The following is a 12,682-nucleotide window of genomic DNA, read 5'->3' as shown; positions in this document are numbered from 1 at the left end:
GGGTGGAGCAGACAACTAGAATCACTTCGATTACTGAGCAATTAATGATTTTGAAGGAAAATGTTTCAAATAAAAGTTGGATGAGATAGGAGGACACATGAAATTTGTTTCTTCACGCATATCAATAAATATTTTTTATTATACTCATTACTTAATCGAAGTGGTTCTAGTTAGGTATTCCATTTTGCTAAATATATGAAATCAGTATATACATAATAAATCTGCATAAGAAATATAGATAGATACAAAATTTTCAACTTATGTCTGAAACATAATGAAAATAAATGACAAGGAAGGAAATCTTTTCAAATTTATCTCTAAAAATCAATTCAATAACTGTGTTAACCCCATAGGTGTTTAGAAGATTTCTCTCCGGTTAAGAAACAAAAACTATTGATGACGCTATTTATTCTTTAACACCAGAACAATACTGGTCTTTAATGTACATATATCTAAATATATTACACACACACACACAGACTCCAAAAATGTGCGATACGTATTTACACACAGCCTTATTTTCCAATGAGTCGTTTTTTAATCAGGTACTACGCTTCATTCTCATAATATTAAAATTTTGTAATCATGTGCAACTACTATGTATACTGCTGTATACTACTACTACTGTATACTACTAACAATTTAATAATATACTTGTCCTTAATAAATTGGTATGTAAATGTTGTAAGAAATACAATGGTCCGTAAACATATGTTGTAGCCATTGCAATTAATCAGAATTAAAGCAATGTGACAAAAATAAACAAGTATATATAATCACGTTTCCAGCTTAATTAAAAGTAAACATTGATGGTACCAAAAACACGGTTGCATGTCTTTGATAATTATTGAAATCAAAGATTTGATACCAGCCATTCTCACTGGTTTGACAGTTCTGGTATTAACACGATGCTAATTTGAATATCGCATATCACGAGATTCGTCCTAGCTTCTGGTAGTAGCCAACGGCACTTCCAGCCGCACCGTGTCATCGCATCCCGTCCTGGTAATTCGGTCATTTTTTCTTCTCAACAACGACTCGAAACCTCTAATTGCGGAATTGGTTGTCCATGAAATTACTCGGACGCATTAGTTGCATATGTAAATGTACACGGTGGTTAAAGTAGATGTTACAAATTAACGTAGCGGTCGCGTAATTAACAAGTACCGGTCGTGGTAAAATCAGAGAAAGGGAAGAGCGTCATAAACAAGTGAAATGATAAAGTAATTACCCTTAAAGCTGCTGCGGCCGAAATTAATGCGCGCCACGAGAAAAAATAAAAATCGAATTTGAAATTATCTTGCACGTGATTCGAAATATTTGACGGTCACGGAACAAATTAATTTTTGTGGAAACTAATTATTTGTCGCGTTTTAACACGGCACGATTTCGCGAGACTGCTTTCGAGTATTAGTTGTGTTTTTTCGCATATTGTACGTGTTTTTCAATAACGAAAAGTTTGGTATTACGAGCAATGAATATTTATATTGATACATCGCCCGGTCACGTGTATTAGATTCAATTAGATAAAATCTTATTTTATTTATCGTTTTACACTGTAGAGCACGTATAATTTGCATAAAATAACAGATTCATAATAAAGTAATTTGGAAGTAAAAGCAGTAAAAAGCGTTCAACTTATAACTAGATTGTGGAATTAACTACGACCAGTATTTGTATGGAAATTCATATTTTTGAGACTACAATTAAGAGTGGATCCTCGGCAGAGAATTGTTTTACCTACCAAATATTATAAGAAGCGTTATACTTTGGGTACTTTATATATTTTGTCATATTACATGGATTTTGTGCAATTTCTCGTTTTCAAATTTCCTAGGAATGCAGAACAATTTGTAGTCTACTTGCAACAAATGTCAATAAGTGTACGTGCGTAAATATCAATAGTACGTTTCGTCTGTTACGTTCGATGTGAGAAAGAGTATGGAAAAATAGAACGTGTGCAAACTTCATGTACACAAATTTATTTATCGAGAAATTAGCGATTCGTGGTATGTAACAAAGAATTACGTTTCGTTGTGTGAACATTTAATAAAACAATGTCATGAATTATAACAATATGAAATTTCTTAATAACAATTAATAGGAATTAAAATTAATCTGAAATCATCAATTGAAATATTTTGCTTCATTCTTTTACGCTTTCGAGCTTATTTGTGCACCGTATGTGTTAAATTATTTCTTATCCGTGTAATATATATACTGTGGAAATGTACTTAATAATTCTTTATTCACATTATGTTTTGAATATATTTCTCAATGTCCTGAATTTTTCTTGCGTTATCTTTTATTTGTGTTTCTCACGTAGCACGAAACGCTTTTACAAATCGAGATTCTATGAATCGATACGATAAGAAAACTGATATAGTTGAGGATCAGTATTTTCAATATTCTTTTCAAGATAAGATGATAGTGTGGAATACCAACAAATTTTTCTATTCATTCTCTACAATGTTGCAGAAACTTGTGATAAGGAGACGCTCTGATAAAGGAACAGCTACATAAATATTCCATATATTACATATCAAAGATTCAGATTACATATAAAAAATTAACGTGTGAACTGTGAAGGTAAATATTTCATGCCCAGGCTATTTCGACCGAATTGAATTTCTCGCAAGGTAGAAAACCTTTTTTCGCCTACCTAAAGAAAGTTATTTTGCAAAAGTTTTATGGTAATCATAATTTAGTATGTTTGGAAACATTATATGTATTCTTTTTTTTAACTTTTCAACAACTATTAACTATTGAAAAATGTATCGTACATAAGAGCTATGTTTACAGTTTAAAGTCATCGTAAAAATATTTACAATCTAAGGATTAAGATAACATATCACATTGAACAGGTTACAAATAATTTACATACTATGTACATAACTCAATTTATGTCTTAGAAACATTTTTCTGAATACATACGTATGCTCGATGCTTACGTAAGAGTAATTTTAGATCTCCACTACTGCGAGCGAACGTTCCACTTTCTTCAAAGCGTTTCATTAACTTATTACACGCCAAGGTGAAAATTAATTTCCGGCTAGCAATTTTTCCCTTTCCAACAAATCTTATTTAACTGTCTATGACATCCGTACCTGTATATAAACACTACTTTTTATAGAAATTATTATTATTAAAAATTCTTTCTAATATAAATTTTATTGCCTAACAGTTACAGAAAATTTGTATAATAAACCATTAAGTAAAATTTAATCCATTGATTAACACACATTAGCACACAATATGGTGATACTCGTATTTGCATACTGTACATATATTAACAATCTAATTTTGACGAAATCTACGGAAAAAATGCCTACTTGCTTTTTTCCACAAATTGATTATCTGAGTCCAGAATAAAGTAAGTAAAAGTACGATGGAAGTGGACATTTTGTGCAGAAAACGATGACAAAATCATAGTAATAAGTATATCACATACTTACATAAGTAATTATATTGTTTATTATAAGTTGCCAATTACAATGTATTTTAAAACATCTTCCTGTACCTTGCTACGTGGAAAGCATAATTTACGTGCTTTTCTCTATACTAATAAAACAGGAATAATAAAATCGTGTAAAACTTTCCATGTCATGTCCAGTGCACACGCAAACGAAATACGTAAACCCGTGACTGTCAGTGGTTGAGCTGTTAAAGCATTAACACAACGATGAAAACCCTCGTTTATAATTACGAATACCATGAAAATAATGTTCGGAGGTTGTAAAGAGGCGTTGCTTCTTCAATTAGGAATCATCACGCGTCCCTTTGAAAATGGCCTTGAGTAAAAAATGGGGAAGGACAATCACAAAGGACAGTTGACCTCGTGGTTTTTCTCGTTGCTCCATTTTGCCGAATGTCGGCTCCCAGCCAACAAAGCGACGATTTACCAGCAGCGAAATAATAAAAACGGCTCGTTTAATGGCGTGATGTTTAGCTACGTGCTGAACGCGCTGCGTAATAAAACGGACCCAATACAATCGAGCTAAGTGCTCCGGTTAACGTCGAATATTTTGCTTAATTGCACAACGTTATAATAATCTTGCGGGGTAATGTAATTATCATTATTTTCAGACAGAGCTGCCTGCAACCGTTTCGTTGAAAATTTTTAATGATTCCTCGTTAATGAAACCTCGAACGAGGATGTTGTAGCGTGGTTTCGCAATATTTCCGGAAAAAGATTCCGGCGTTTAATTCTCGAATGATATTATGTCATAAATGATTAGAATAATTTACGTTAGATTACTAAAATTCAAATTGTTTAACTTATCATAATCCTAGATTTAGTTAAGAGTTAATAACGTCGTGTTGAGACTAAGAACGTAGAGTTGTAATACGGATAAGTTGATACTTGACTCGATCCGTAACTTTTTTCTTTTAATGATTCCATCTCAAGTTTTAATACTTTCCAGAGGTTGCTGTTTATCCTTCTATCCAATGCATCGTTACCTCGTCAAGTATCTTCTTCCTTTAACTATTTTTTTCCTGGCTCTTTCCACCAAGTTAAGCCATTTTTCATGATGGTTCTTTCTTTTTTTTTTTTTTTTTTTTTTTTACTAAATGTTTCTTGTTTCAAGGTTTTACGAACCATGATTTTTCTTTAACTTGTATGTTTATTGTTTTATAATTAACTGAGTTCAATGGAATATGATACATTTAATTTTATATACTTTGAGTGAGTTATTTAATGATTAGGATGTCACTACGTTCAGAGAGGATTTTTATTATTTAATACTATAAAATATATTTAATAAATGTTTCTTTCATTAATGTATATGTAAAATTATGATTCCGTGTAATATTCTAACGAAACATTAGTTTGAAAATGATTCGTTAAAATTCGAATAAATTTTGCGTTTCTAATTTTTCTCCTAATTAAATTCTGATATCCCTGAAAACACGGTGATTATCTGCAAAACCAATGGGTTCAGAGCCTATATTAAGCTCAGATTTTATTTGAAAAAACCAATGAAATTATTAGTAGGTTATTAACTAGATATTTAACAATAATTTAAATATTTAACGCTTCAACTATTGATAAAAAAGTGACATAATATCGATATGATGAAACATGCTAACGTCATAGACAAATTAATTGAAAAACAATGAAATAAAATTCAAGTAATAAAATTAATTAAATATAACAGACAAAAGTATAAAAAGTGAGAAAGTACACACACAAACGAGAAAGAAACAAAGTTCACGTGAAATTTGAAGCATAGAAGCAGTATAGTTGAAAATTCAAAAGAGGAAATGGTCACTTAAAAGTAGTTGTTCTGTAACCTTGAATTTCGTAACTGGAACGTTTAATCGGCGTTATTCGACGACAGTCTGACTGGCACCGGCCATGCGTTATTCCTTTAGCTTTTTGCTAGCTTCTTTCATTCCAGTACAAAGATGTGACGTAGGAGGAGTTACATGTTATCCATTCATCACTTCATTCAAGGTCGTTTCCATAAATCGCCGAATCTCGGACTAATAAACGAGATATATGGAGCGTTACTCGCTCCAAGTAATAATAAAAGACTGTAAGAAATAAATCCAAAGTATTAGTTTAAAATATTAAATTGAAGGGAAGGATGTAAAGTTAATTTATTCACTATGGTCACTTTATTTAATCAATTACTTACGAATATTCAGTAAAAATTGAACGCTTTTTATTGATTTTATTTTCTAATTATTTTGATATAAATCTACAGTTACTATACCAAATAAGGTAAAATTTGTTAGAGTATTTCAAGAAATTTAACGAGTAATACTTATGTCCAGCAGTATGCATTATATAATGTCATTATAAAAATCGAATTCTTAATTAAATTTATCCAAAAAATAATTAATAGCACCTGATTTACCTATCGAGCTTGATTAAAACGAATGACGAATTGTTAGTTGCATTCTATAAATCTTTAAAGAGCAACATTTTAATTACTAACGAGATTCAATTATTTCGATCTGCAATTAGATAAATTAGAGTAAAATAGAGATTAATGCAATTTTCACGGAAAAATCTTTCATGTGTTTTTGTATTGTTCTTCTACATTTTTTCTATATTCATTTAGATAATTTCTGAGCTCGTAAGAGAAACACCTTTTTCGTTTAGATAATTTTGTGGAAGTTGAAAAAGAACGATGATCGAAATTCGTTAGAAGCAGTGAACGTGATTAAAAGTCGACGTTGCCACTTAAGAAAATGAAGATAAAAAATAATTATATAATAAAGATTATCTTTATTCAATATTTTAACATGTTTAAAATCGTACATTTTAAAAGATGCTTTCGTAAGAAAATACAAATTTTACAGGAATTGGTATCTGACTGTTATTGATTATCTATAAATACTACACGAGTTCGACAGGAAAATGTGACAATTGCACGATTAAACGCGCAATTTAATGTGAAATGGCTCGTCCTATTCTTCCATTTCCTTCTTTACTTTCTCTCTTCCATTTTCCGTGTCACTGTTTGTCTCTTTGACAGCCATTCGTTCCCGGTTCGGCGTCCAGAAGGACTCATGAAGAAACGAGCAGCAATGTCAGGGGAAGGGAAAAATAAAACGAAGGACAGAGGACGAATGAAGTTTCTTGTTTGTCGAGACGTGGCCCAGTTTCGCGGGAACACCTCATCCGATGGAACGGTTCCAGAAATACTTTACTTAAGTGAAATGTAAACAGTCGGTAATGGATTCGTAGTGAATCTTTGGGTAATTGCATCTGATTTTCTGTACAGCTTTACACTCCTCCAATTACACGTAGATCCGTATGAAAACGTAATTTCCGCCAGATATTCATAACGGAATGATCGGCTATAGAAATATCCCATCCTTTCAGAAATATCCTCGAACTGAATTACGAAGAAATTGCTCGGATGATTTAAATTGCTTCCAACAGTTTAAAATGCCTAGGTATTCTTTCCATATACATACTAATAAACGAAGAATTTTATTGCACGATTTTTTTTATTTTTCTTAGTATTGATATCGTCATTGGCATACAGATGCTCAATTTGACGCGTTCGGATCGATAATTATGATAATCAATTTTTAGTGCTATGACATGGTTATAAATTATAACTGCATATCAAAGTGCATACAATGCACGTACTAGGGAAAGATATATAAAATATAATATAATTATAATGAAATAATATTTTACAAATGGAATAAATATTTGCTTATGTTCCAATTGTGTCCATAAAAATATCAATTTTGATAAACTTTCATTGTGTGATTAATCTAGCACATGATTTTCAGGGATAGTTTCTTAGATCGTACATGGATATCAAATAAGTTTTAAATGGCTTGTCAATCAACTCTCGATGACAATTATATTTCGTACAATCTCCGAGTAGATCGCGAAAATTTACCGTTTACGAAAATGAATCTTGACTCATAAAAGATTGGAAAGCCTTGATCTAGCATATGTATTTGTGTATATACCTATACCATTCATTATTATGTTATTAAAGTAATGATTCATTTAATTATCCACGATTGTCATAAAATAAAAATTTCTCATTAAATTGCTTTAGTGCAAAAGATGTCATTCATCAAGATAATGCTTCATTAATCTTGCATGCACAATTTGCAGCATAAATTGATGACGTATACTGAAATCTATGAATAAAAGATATATTCCATTACACTTTCCTGATATAATGATAAAGTTAGTGTTAATGCAGAAACATGATTATTTACGATTTATTGTTTTACATCTTTCATAATTAAAACATAACGAGCGAAATTAAAGGAACGCTAAATTTTCACCGAAAAATTGCTAATATTTAAACTGTTATACTGCTATATTTCATAATAAGAAAACATACAATTATTTTATGTTTGTTTTAAAGCGTAAAGCCTGCATTTTCAGAATCCCTAGCTAGTTTCTCCCACAGAGGTTCCTGTACAAAAATACGGAAGCCAAGATGTTTTTTCTTTTCCAAAATTTTTCCAATTCAGTCGATTCCACAGACATCAAGATATCTCTCCGTTACAACGATTCTTATAGAGTTAATGTACAAATTTTCATTGTCGTTTTATTGAACTTTGAATAGAAGGTAGCTAAATGTATACATTAATCGCACACATTATACGAACGCGCTAAACACACATACATTCTATGCAACCTCTATGTGGTGTACTTTGTATTATTCTAATGCCGGTGGCACATTTGTGTATTTCATTTTTTCAGTCAGTCGGACGATTGTTTCCTTTCAACGGGACAAGTCTTTTTTAATTTAAATTTCGACGTACTTCATTTTTGCCAATTAACATGACCCCACGGTGAATATATGCAAAACTGCAAAATTGTCGAAATCGATCATTTGATTGGATATACAATATCACGCACCATCCTCTCTGATGCCGACAAAATTCTTTATTTAGCATTGTGTTTTATTACATGAGAGTTATGAAAAGGGACGAAAGGAACTCTGCGGCGAATCTGCTGGTAAGTTATTCAATGCTATTTTCTTCCTTCCGATGCCTAAGGTTTGAAAATTGAAGATTGTAATTTAATATCTTACGTGTAACGGAATAACCTAACTCGTATTACATTCTATCATGTTTTAATTTATAAAGTTACATTTCGAAATACGTATTGTGTTTCAATTTATAAAATTATACTTTGAACTGTTTTAGCCGTGAATATTAATACATTTTCAATAGAAAGGATACGTTATACAGGCTGCTTAGTATAATATGATACGTCCATTACTTTTACCACATCTGTCAATACGGTAGACAAGATAGTGTTTAAATTTTCTTTACATAATATTCACTTTTACGTTAAAAGCAAATATCCCACGTGTTTTTCTATTTCTCCGATATAATGTGAAAATATTGTTATAAGGAATTTTATTGAAGAAAGAAAAAAACAGGGGAATTACCAAGTAAATTCTTTTTTACATCATACTACAGCAACAACATAGACTAATCTATCGCTTCTCGATTAACGAATTCCGATAGCGCAACATACTTCAAATGTATCTCAGTCAAAAAATGTTTTCGATAAAACAAGCTAACGGTTACTTTGTGTTAAAACTCTGTTCTACGCGAAAACATAGAGATTCAACACGTTGCGGTAAACGAATTTATCCAAAGCCAATAAATCACGATCATGCGATTGAGTTTTTTTTTTTACAAAGATACGAGGATTCCGTGTTTTTCAACAGATTTCCCTTGATCAGCGGGAATGTACGGTTTTTCCATGACGACAACGGAAAATACTACATGCGTAATCGGTGATTACGCGCGTGATTCGCAACGCGATTTTGACATTATCACCCGACCGCTGACGTTATACCGCGATGTAAACATTGTCGAAAACGCATTTATGTACAATGTAAGTACATGCATCGGACTCGATGTTTCGTCACGATAATTTCGTTGATTGGATTTGAATGGTGTTTGACTGTGCTCGCGCTACGCGCTCACGATATTATCGGTATTAACCGTAAAATGTCATCCACTGGTGAACGTGTATCGTTCAGAAACCATTAATGTGTGAATAACTGCGAAAAGGTGATGAAAATACATAGAGTGTACATGACGAGCTATGGAACTCGGCTTGAAATTAATATACATATTTATTTCAAAGGAATATTATTGCTATTACATAACGTTCTTTTAAGTTGACCTAAATATCGAATTATAATTTTTCTATCGAATTAAGAATATATAGAAGACTTGATCAAAAAATTCGTTTATCACTTACCTTCTTTTAAATTACCATCTTCATAGGTATTCAAAATAGGTATTCTTTTACGATGATACATTGTCTGAGATGAACAATAACAGTCTGTAACGTGTTATCGATTGTTTCAGGGTGAATACCATCGCAAGCTCGAACTATTCTATTTTTTATATCCTCTGGTGTATTGTAGTTCACTCTTCGTTATAAACTGTTTAATTTTCCCCACAAAAAGGATCAAAATTAGTGCGAGGTTCAATACACGCGATGGCCATGTTATAATTCCATTACGTCCAATCTAATAATTTGCAAAGTTCATATTTAAAATTTGTCTTATGAAATGTGTACGATAAACTGGGCAATCCTCGTACTAGTATCCACATTCTTCGACCAAGATCTAACGATGCATCATGTAACAGCGTTCGTAGCTCATTTTGCATATTTTTGAATGCTGCATTCTTTTATCCGCTTAGTGTACTATTCATAAAGTAAGGTCCACTTATTTAGTAGTTTAAAATGCCGCGTCAAACATTTACGTTCCACAGCCTTAATTTGTACGCATATTTCAATCATCGTGGGATTTGAGATTTTCAATTGATCATTGACGCATATTTATCAAATATGAACGACCATGGTTGATGAAAGATGTCTCGTCAATGAGCAAAACATTTAAAAAAAATGATTAATCATTTTCATATTGTCGTGGAGCCGATTAAGAGAAATGCACGTGATTTTCAAAATAAACAAAATAAATGATATGATTGAAACCTTTCTTCGTAAAGCATTCGTATTACGCTTGTTCCCGGAATACCACTTACACGCTCAAATTCGAATTATTTCTAATAATTTTTCTATTTCTTTCGTTTTTCACAGTTTTGATACTCACACATTTCTTCACGATACTACCAGTTTTACGAACATTCTTCATTACCTTTGCTTATGTATGTACAATGTAATATGACAATTAGCTTTAGAAATCATCTCATGTGTATACATTTGAACCTTTAACCTGCTTATTTTTTGAGTTACACAAATGATTATCATACTCATCGTTTGAATTATTTATTACAGATGGTATATCGACACACTGTTAGAGTTGAAAATGATCAGATGATTCTCAAGGCTCTGTAGTGCGATAATAAACATATTCCATATTTATAAGCTCCCGCTTGTATTTTTTGCCAAAACCTGCGATTTCGATAGATATTCACCTTTAACCTTAATTTCACAGTCATTTTAGTGTCATGTTTTTATATATGTACATGGGTGTATGTGTGTGTGTGTATCTAAATGAGTTTTACCATTAGATACAGTAACAAAAAGAAAAATGATGGTAATAAACACAAAAAAAAAATCGATGACTTGTAAACTTAGAAGAAGTAACCTTTGAAAACAAATATTTTTCTATGATATTAATGCCTTTAAACATCCAAATCATCTATAAAATGTTTTGCGCATCATAATATTTAAATTTACCACTCGGTATATCTTATAATATTTTCACGTATACATTTTGTATATTTTAAATGAAATAAGAAATGTAACGTATTGAACTTCGTCCAGTGAATTATCCTCCGATAAAATCCATACTAGAACATGAAATGAATTTGTTTAAATCAATTTTCCGGAAAATCAAATTCAAGATATAAGAAACGATTGCTTGGTTGAAGATACAATCGTCATTTCCATCTTATTCATCCATCATTCTCTGAATTTCTAAATTCCTTATAGACATTTCGCCGTCATAGCTCGTAAAACTGTATAGGATTTTATATTTTCATGTCTAACGTAGAATCCAATTTTGTCGACTTAAAACAAATCCTTTTGATTTATGTCTATCAACTTAGAATAATATCTTTATTCGATTAGTTCTCCGGTAAAGGTTGAATGCCGTTATTTAACAATTATTTTGCAATGAAATTATCAAATGTTATGCCAATAATATATTTAAGTAAATTTCGGTCGTATTGATACAAAAGAGATATACGAAATAAGTTTCTCTTCAAATAAATTGATATTAAATGTTATGTAAATGAGCATTTCTGCCAATTTTGCGAATTTCTTGCAGTTATAGAAACGATATAGAAATGAAATAAAAAAATCAAATAGGTTCCTAATTTTCCAAGAAAAAGTGAAATTGCAAAGTTAAACAACATTACGAGTATTATAATCGATTATTTGTAAATTGTAGTATCAATTAGATTACAAGGTATCAGAGCAAATTTTACAGTAACGCGAAAGTGTATTGGTATCCAATAAATGAGCTTGTGTACGTAAAGGTGAAGGTTTGTGTACTTGTCGAGATTGGTTACATGGGAATTTAAAGTGATTTTGTAATTATGTGTATAGTACTACATACTTCAAAGGCAAACACATTCCATGATTCGATACACGTTTTCAATATAACTACCTGAGAAAATTGAGTAAAACTAATGTAAATTAATTCTGGTTTCACTATCCTTTATAATTATGCTTGCAAAGATAAATAGAAACAGCGCAATAAATCAATATTGTTTTAAATAACAATAATGTATAAATATTTAAAAATACGTTATGAATATTATTTGATTTTTGTACAAACCTGATAATACAAGATGAAAAATCTCTTTTAAATGAAAATTAATTTTACGATACATACTCTTTTTTCAAATTCACGCAGATATAATAATAATTGTAAAATTATTCAATTTTATTAAAAGCTCTCTTGTAGAAAAAAGAAACTTTGTCTTAACTAAGTTACATTAAGCATGCTAATATAACATCCAAGTTTAAATTCAAAAAGAAAATTTTTAATCAGCATCAAATATATCTGTAGATTTAAATACTTTATCTTAATGGTTATCTTTTTACTGCTTTCTAGTCGTAGTCCATTATTTTATCTTCGTCTTTTGTCTCATACACGACGTCCAGACCAGCTTGGTATTCACCAAGAGGAACAGCTCTTAAAAGGATCAAATTATCTTCTCCTCCTCAGCTTCGATATTT

The sequence above is a fragment of the Bombus flavifrons genome, chromosome 1 (assembly GCF_040668555.2).
Source record: "Bombus flavifrons isolate JBK064 chromosome 1, iyBomFlav1_principal, whole genome shotgun sequence".
NCBI classification, from domain to species: Eukaryota; Metazoa; Arthropoda; class Insecta; order Hymenoptera; family Apidae; genus Bombus; species Bombus flavifrons.
Note: the sequence above shows the minus strand (reverse complement) of the source record.